General features: G+C 48.2%; 1 non-coding gene across 1 annotated transcript; it reads left to right on the top strand.

Moving 5' to 3' along the window:
* The first annotated feature begins 7,872 nt into the window (after positions 1 to 7,872).
* On the top strand, positions 7,873 to 8,010 carry LOC114814088. The gene has a single exon (XR_003761830.1). It is a non-coding gene; the product is annotated as a small nucleolar RNA SNORA7 (small nucleolar RNA).
* The last annotated feature ends 567 nt before the right edge of the window (positions 8,011 to 8,577 follow it).

The following is an 8,577-nucleotide window of genomic DNA, read 5'->3' as shown; positions in this document are numbered from 1 at the left end:
TGTGATCATGGGGAATGTTCAACAAATCCCCAAGTTCCAACCTTTTTTTTTTTATGGCATTTGTTAAGCTCTTACTATGTGCCAGGCACTGTGCTAGATGCTGAGGTAGATACAAGACAATCAGGTTGGATACAGTCCATGTCCCAGATGGGGCTCATGGTTTTCAACCCCATTTTACAGATGAGATAACTGAATCACAGAGAAGTTGTAAGGCTTTTCCAAGGTCCTTCTGACTCTCAGGCCAGTACTCTATCCACTAGACCGCACGTAGCTTCACTATCTCATACTTCTCTACCTCACATATCAAGCCTAGGGAGGACACCCAGCTCATCTCAGAGAGGAGCAGAAATGTGGGTAAATGAAGAAGTTCTGATCCTAGAAATTACGGCCCGATATCGGTTCAAAACTTCCCTGAAGGGAGAGACCGATTGAGCCGGCCAGAAACACGGCTAGGGAACTGTGGCCCAGTCCGAAGCAGAAAGTTGGAGAAACAACAAAACTTCAGACCAAGAAACCACCCGTGGCCACTCAGGATCCACAATCAGGAGTTCAAGTAACAATATGGTCATGGGGCTACTCAGAGAGAGCAGCAATGCTTTGGTAGGCAGGCCCAGGATGTCCTGGGCTGTCCTACCGTCCTCACCCCAGAACCCCAGTTCGCGACCCAGTTTGGGGACTGCACAACCACCTGGTGTGGGCCAGCCTCTGAGAGAACCTGCGGATCGCCCTGAAGAAGGCGGACAAGGACCTCCGCAAGTGAAGCCCCTCCGTCCCCTCCCAGAACCACTCCTGCGGGGTAAATCTGTGCCGAGTCCCCGGAATAATCGTGTAGGAGAAAAGATGCAGGCTACGGTGCAGAAAATAGAAGTTGTCTAGGTGTTGTGGGCAGGAAATGCGGCAGTTATATCATTATATGGTACTCTCCCGCACGCTTACTACAGTGCTCTGCGCAAAGTAAGCGCTCAATAAATGAGATTGACTGACTGATGGGGCAACACTGCTCCCTGCTGGATGGAAGGAGACACCCCCACCCACCCACCATCTCTTCACCCCCCAGAAGGGCAGTGTGAGGAAAGGCTTCCCTCAAGGCCCTGTTCCTTCCTCCTCAAGGGCGCCTGACCCATTTGTGCTCCACACTAAGAGTCAATCCGTTGAAAGACGGTCTCATCCACATCGTACCCACTGAAATGTAAATCACATCTGCCTCCCCTCAAGACTGGAAGCTCGCTGTGGGTAGGGAGCGTGTCTGCCAACTCTGCTGTATTGTCCTCTCCCAAGTACTACGAACGGTGCTCTGCACACAGTAAGCACTCAGTAAATACCACTGATGAGTGATGATAGAGCTGCCGACTTTTCATTTCGAGGGCCAGGGTGAACTTGGCTCTGGGATGGGGAAGGAGGAGGGAGGAGGGCCAGGAAATGAATGAGAGAGCCAGGTATGACTAGGGACTGGGATGGGAGGGAGCAGACACACTTAAAGGGTGGGGAAGAGGAAACGTGAGACACACGGGGAGGGGAAAGAGTAAGCACGGGCACGCTATCAGTGGGGAAGAGGAAATAGGTGAAGCTTAGGGATGGGGAAGAGGAAACAGACCCCCACACTCAGATTCCACACAGGAAAGAGGAAAAATCAGGGATGGGAAAGAGGAAAAAACAGGGATGGGAAAGAGAAAAGAGGAAACCCACACAAAAAAAAAACAAACACACACGCATACAGAGAAACATAAACACACCCATCCCCCAGACAATAAGAAAATCTGGCCAGGCCATGCAAGCAACCCAATCCTGGCAAGCACTTACACATAGTAAGCACTCAATAAATATGATTGAAGCGGACTGAGACCATAGCAGGCCTGATTGGGGTTCTGAGATCCCAATTCCTCACCCACTCCCAGCTGAAGCTTGGGCCAGGCTGACCCCCAAATGCCCATTTCCAGAATCCATCCCATAATGCAGTCACCTTCAACCCTAAAAGCCATCTGTCTGTCCTGTCCACCCATTTGCGATGGGATTTTGCATTGTTGGGGTTTTTTAATGGTATCTGTTAAGCGCTATGTGGGGTAGATTCAAGGTAATCAGGATGGTCAGGTCACAATCCAGGTCCCTCATGGGGCTCATAGTCTTCATCCCCAGTTTACAGATGAGGTAACTGAGGCAGGGAGAAATTCAGTGAACTTGACCAAGTCACACAGCAGACGGGCGGCGGATCCAGGATTAGAACCCAGGTCCCACTCCCAGGCCCAGGGTCTATCCACTAGATCACGTTGCTTCTCTTTCTCCTCACCATCTTCAGGTGGAAAAGCAGGAATGCAGACTCAAATCACGTGACTGAGAAATGGTTTATGGAGAGGCAAAGAAAGGCACCAAGCTAGTGGGTCACAGACACAGACAAAACCAATCAGAGAAGCGGCAATGGGGAGCAGAGGGAAGAGAAAGTTTAATGCTTGATGGACTTCAGCTAGAGTCACAGAAATACAATCAGGTTCCCCAGCTTGGGACTGGGCCATTTCCACCGGTGGGAAGGAGCAGAGAGGAAAGTGGTCATCTTGCTGGGTCCCAAGAACTGCCCACCCCCAGCCCTCTCCTCCTAAGCAGGCCACAGAGCGCCCGCCTACTCTCAACCCCCATCCCATGCCCCGGAAGGCCTCACCCCAAAATGTTATAAAATAATAACAATAATAATGTTGGTATTTGTTAAGCGCTTACTATGTGCAGAGCACTGTTCTAAGTTCTGGGGTAGATACAGGGTCATCAGGTTGTCCCACGTGAGGCTCCCAGTCTTCATCCCCATTTTACAGATGAGGTAACTGAGGCCCAGAGAAGTGAAGTGACTCGCCCACAGTCACACAGCTGATAAGTGGCGGAGCGGGGATCCGAACCCATGACCTCTGACCCCCGAGCCCGGGCTCTTTCCACTGAGCCACGCTGCTTCCGAGTCCAACACCGCATAGAATGTATAAGGACGTCAGCTCTGCTGCGTGTTTACATTTTCGGTGTCTCCGAGGCTGCCGAACAGGAAAATATTTTGGTCTCGGGGAATACGCCGCCTGAGTCACTCCTTTCTTCGGGCCTCGTTTCTCCTTGGGTGGCACCATCGGACAAAAGCTGCCAAGGCCTTCCTGGGGGAAGGAGAACAGAGAGCCGATGAACTCCAGCCGGAACGCACTCCCGGATCTGTGCTCTCTCTTTGTGGCGCCCGAGGCAATTGCCTCCCTGCTGCAAATCTCATCCGTATTTTCTCTTTTGCTAATGGGAGAGGCTCCGACCCAGGTGGCCACGAGAGCCTCCATATAAAGAGAAGCGGTCTAATGGAAAGAGTATAGTGCTGGGAGTCAGGAGACCTGCGTCCTACTCCCGTCTCTGCCGCCGACCTGCCGTGGGACCTTGGTCAAGTCACCATCCTTGGGCCTTGGTTTCCTCAACTGTAAAATTAAGGATCCGTTCTGACCTCCTTGCCTCCTGTCTCTCCCCACTCCAGGCTATACTTCACTCTGCTGCCTGGATTATTTTTCTAAAAAATGTTCAGTCCACGTCTCCCCACTCCTCAAGAACCTCCAGTTGTTGTCCATCCTCCTCCGCATCAAACAGAAACTCCTTACCGTCGGTTTTAAAGCACTTAATCACCTTGGCCCCTCCCGTCTTACCTCTCTGATTTTCAACTACAGCGCAGCACATTCATTTCACTCTTTTAACACCAATCTACTCACTGTAGCTCGATCTCATCTATCTTCACCTCTGACCCCTTGCCCGTGGTCTGCCTCTGGCCTGGAACCCCAACCCCCTTCGTATCTGCCAGATCCTCACCCACCCCACCGTCAAAGCCTTATTAAAATCACATCTCCTCCCAGAGGTCTTCCCCGACTAAACCCTCATTTTCCCTACACCCTCTCCCTTCTCTGTCACCCTCGCACTTGGATTTGTACCCTCTCTTCACCTCAGCTTCACAGAATTTTTACGTGTATCCATCATTTATTTTAATGTCTCTTTCCCCCTCTGTAAACTCCTTGTGAGCGGGGAACGGGTCTACCAACGCTGTCATATTGAATCAGCGTGGCCCAGTGGAGAGAGCCCCGGCCTGGGAGTCAGAAGGACCTGACTTCTCGTCCCGGCTCCGCCATTTGCTGTGTGACCTTGGGCAAGTCACTTCACTTCTCTATTATTATCAAATGCTGTGGAGTCATTTTTGATTCATGGCGACTTTAGGGATATATTTTCTCCAGAACGCCTTATTTTCTGCCGTAATACGCAACCTGGCTAATGGTTTTCTGTTATGGTTGTTACATTTTCTATCCATCTAGCTGCCGGTCTGCCTCTTTCACTTTTTCTCTGGACTCTTCCCAGCATTAGTGTCTTCTCCAGAGAGTTAGTCCTCCTGATGATGTGTCCAAAATATGCTAATCTAAATTGAGTCATTTGGCCTTCCAAAGACAACACTGGCTTAATTTGCTCCAAAACCCATTTGTTTGTTTTTCCGGCAGTCCATGATGTTGGCAAAAGCCTTCTCCAACACCACATTTCAAAAGAATCGATGCTCTTTCTATCCTGTTTTTACCTTGTCCAGCTTTCAAATCCATACATTGGCTGGATCGCTTCTCTGGGCCTAAGTTAATTCATCTGTAAAATTGGGATGAAGACTGAACCTCATCTGGGACTGGGACGGTGCTCAACCCACTTTGCTTACATCCTACCCAGCGCTTAGTATGGGAAGAAGCATGGCTTAGTGGAAAGACCACGGGCTGGGGAGTCAGAGGTCATGGGTTCTAATTCCGGCTCCACCACCTGTCAGCTGTGTGACTTTGGGCAAGTCGCTTAACCTCTCTGTGCCTCACTTACCTCATCTGTAGAATGGGGATTAAGACTGTGAGCCCCAAGTGGGACAACCTGCTTACCTTGCATCTACCCCAATGCTTAGAACAGTATTTGGCACACAGTAAGTGCTTAACAAATGCCATCATTATTAATATAAAGCCTGGCACATAGCACATAACATATACCACAATTATTTTTATTATTAAGTGCTTAGTACAGTGCTCTGCACTCAGTAAGTGTTCAATAAATAGCACTGGCTGATCGACGGATTGATCGAGACAGGGACTGTGTCTAGTCTGTATTGGACCTACCCAACTAATTAAGATGGTGCTGGGCACATTGCAAGCACTTGACAAATATCTCAATATTTCAGCCCCCATACCTGTGACCCTGCTGCATTTTAGTGCCCTATAAATGTTCATCAGGGATGCGGGACACTCCAGAAAATGTCTCTTACCACTTCGCTATATGAACAACCACAGGTAACTGAGCCAAATCGAACTGGGAACGAGAAAGTCACGATATTAAATAGTGCATGAAAGCAGTGGGTTACCAAACAATTTGCATATTAAATTGTAAACTCCTCGAGGCCAGAGACTGTGTTTTTTTCATCTGCGGTCTATTCTCGGGGCCTAGTACAGTGCCTAGCACACAGGAGCAGCTCAGTAGATGTCACTGATGATGCATATGTAAATTAATTCACCCTGGCACACAGACGGGCATTGAAAATCACAGATGTTACTGTTACATTTTCTACCTAATCATCTAAACTCCAAACTGTCTTCCCATTTCAAAACCATCTCACAGAAAAGCTAGGGCCTGGGAATCAGAAAGACGTGGGTTATAATCTTGGCTCCATCACTTTTCTGCTGTGTGACCTTGGGCAAGTCATTTAACTTCTCTGTGCCTCAGTTACCTCAACTATTAAAAAAAAATCGGGATTCAGACTGTGGGACATGGACTGTGTCCAACCTGATTAGCTTGTATCTACCCCAGCGCTTGGCGCAAAGTAAGCACTAAACCGATACTATATAAAAGCCACCAGAGGATTTTCGTTATTGATCTGTATCGGTTAATTAAATTTCACTATGTCGGTTTTTAAGGGGAAAGAGAGAAACGTCTGAAAACTGCAGCTTCGGATCAAATGTATTGTACTCTCCCAAGGACTTAGTACAGTGTTCTGCACATTGTAAGCACTCAACAAATACCATTGATTGATTGATTGACGTTCCTTCTTTCTACTGCGACAAAAAAATAAGTAAACTAAAAGGAAAAGAGATAGATTAGGGCGACTCTTGCCCTAGGCTGATAATGAAATGCTACCGGGGTCCTGAATGGGACATCGCCATTGCTAAGAGACGGCCACCAGGTGATACAAATGCACATCACCATTGCTAAAGAGAAGGCCATCAGGTGATACTGTTTCAGAACCCGATCCACCCCTATAAAGCCCTGACCCTGACGCTTTGATTGTCTCGGCACCAGCAGCCTCTGGGTGAGTAAAGAGAATGGAATTATTATAATAATGATGATAACTGTGGTGCTTGTTAAGCACTTGCTATATGCCAAGCACAGTTCTAAGCACTGAGGTGGATACACGCAAATCGAGTTGGACAACAGTCCCTGTCTCACGTGGGGCTCACAGTCTCAATCCCCATTTTACAGATGAGGGAACCGAGGCACAGAGAAGTGTGAGAGGCTCCAGTTAAAGTTGCTTAAGTAGCAGGTCTAGATGACATCATGGGAGCTGAGGTCAACTACAGCCCAGTTTTTAACCGGGCAGACCAGCAGCGTGGTCTAGCGGATAGAGCACGGGCCTGGGAGTCGGAAAGACCCTGGTTCTAATGTGACACGTGACCTTGGGCAAGTCGCTTCACTTTCCTGTGCCTCGATTCCCTCATCTGTCAAATGGGGATTTAAATCGTGAGCCCCAGGTGGGTCAGGGACTGCGTCGAACCCCAGTAGCTTGTCTCCACCCCGGAGGTTAGTACACTGCCTGCCACATGGCTTTAACAAATACCATAAAAAAGAGGATGAAAGAAAAAGGACACAGGAGAGGGGAGAGGGGAGCTTCTGCATTGGGAAAAAAGTTCTAAAGTTTCTAGGTTATTATGAGTCTAATGTACACCTCTGCTGACCTAAAGTTCATTTACAGAGAGTGTCAGGCATTTCTGTTCAGAGAGCAGATTTCAGTCCCTAAATGAAATTCAGATTTCATTATTGATTGCAATCTGAAACCCCCTCTGGACTGTAAGTTTGTTGTGGGCAGAGAATGTGTTTACCAATACTGTTATATTGTGCTCTCCCAAATGCTAAGTACAGTGTTCAGCACCCAGTAACTGCTCATTAAGTACCATGGATTGATTGAAATAGGGACCGAGAAAGAACGAAATAAAACTTGGTATATACCAGGGATTTATCATCTTTATTTTCTCATGTCTACCCAAGACTTAGAATCTTGCTCCCAGAGAAGCAGTTTGGGGTGGATCATCACATCAGACCTCCTTTTGGGTAGACTTTGGCTTAGGAATTGGAAAGCTATTTGAGTAAGTATCCATACCTCTGACATAATTGATCGTGAGACTTCTGCAGTTTGGTCTCTCAACAAAGATACCAAACGGAATTGAGGCCTTTTTTTCTTAATTGGTGTTCGTTGAGCGCTTACTGCGTATCAAGCACTTCAGGTCGGGTGCCCCTACACTGCCCTTTCCTTTTAACCATGCTTGTTAGAGAAGCGACGTGCCTAGTGGGTAGATCACAGGCCTGGGTGTCAGAAAGATTTGGGTTTTAATCCCAGGTCCACCACTTTTCTCCTGTGTGTCTTGAGGCAAGTCACCTCACTTCTCTGGGCCTCAGTTTCCTCATTTACAAAATGGGGATTAAGACTGGGAGCCCCATGTGGGAAATGTGTCCCACCGGATTATTTTGTAGCTACTCCAGTGCTTGGTGTAGGGCCTGGCACGGAGAAAGTGCTTAGCAATGCCACAATAATTATTATCAAGTGTTTACTAGGTGCCAGGCACTGTACTAAGAACTGGAATAGATAGAAGCTAATCAAGTTGATGCCTCTCAGAGTCGTACCTGGAGAGTTTCCAGTACTCTACCAGTCCCAACTACAGGAGGGAGAATCAAGCAGAGGCCTATCCATTCCACTCCTAGCTTGGGCAGAGGGTAGCGAGTGGAAGGCAACCTGCTACAAGTCAAAACTCTCCTGGGCTGGGCAGCAGCAGAATGGGAGAGAGTCGAGGGCAGAGACTCAGGTTTACTGCACGGAAGGAGGCATTGGTAAACCGCTTCTGGATTTTTACCAAGAAAACTCTACGGATCCACTACCAGGACGATTGCAGATGGCGGTGGGGTGTTTGGGGAGTGACGTGTCTATGGCGTCGCCATGGGTCGGACACGACTCGACAGCATAAGACGACAACAACGATCAAGTTGGACACTGTCCGTGTCCCACGTGGGGCTCACAGTCTTAATACCTCTAAACCTCGCTGCTTCTCAACATCTCTTCCCTTTAGGAGTTTACAATCTAGTGGAGAGTTATGAGAAGGAAAGTGCCATTGCAATTCTTCCTTACTTCCAAATTATTTTTCCATTTGCTTGTCTGAATGGTTCCATGGATGAATCATGGCCTCTAAGATGGAGGATTTATCTGACCTTCTCGGCATAACTCACTTACCAGCCGTGTTCCCTCCTGATGCTGACAGAAGTGGGGAAGCAGTCCAATTCATCAGATGCAAGGAAACACCCCATAAAACACAGCTG

Source organism: Ornithorhynchus anatinus, chromosome 8, assembly GCF_004115215.2.
Source record: "Ornithorhynchus anatinus isolate Pmale09 chromosome 8, mOrnAna1.pri.v4, whole genome shotgun sequence".
NCBI classification, from domain to species: domain Eukaryota; kingdom Metazoa; phylum Chordata; class Mammalia; order Monotremata; family Ornithorhynchidae; genus Ornithorhynchus; species Ornithorhynchus anatinus.
Note: the sequence above shows the minus strand (reverse complement) of the source record. Positions and strands in the feature narration are given on the sequence as shown.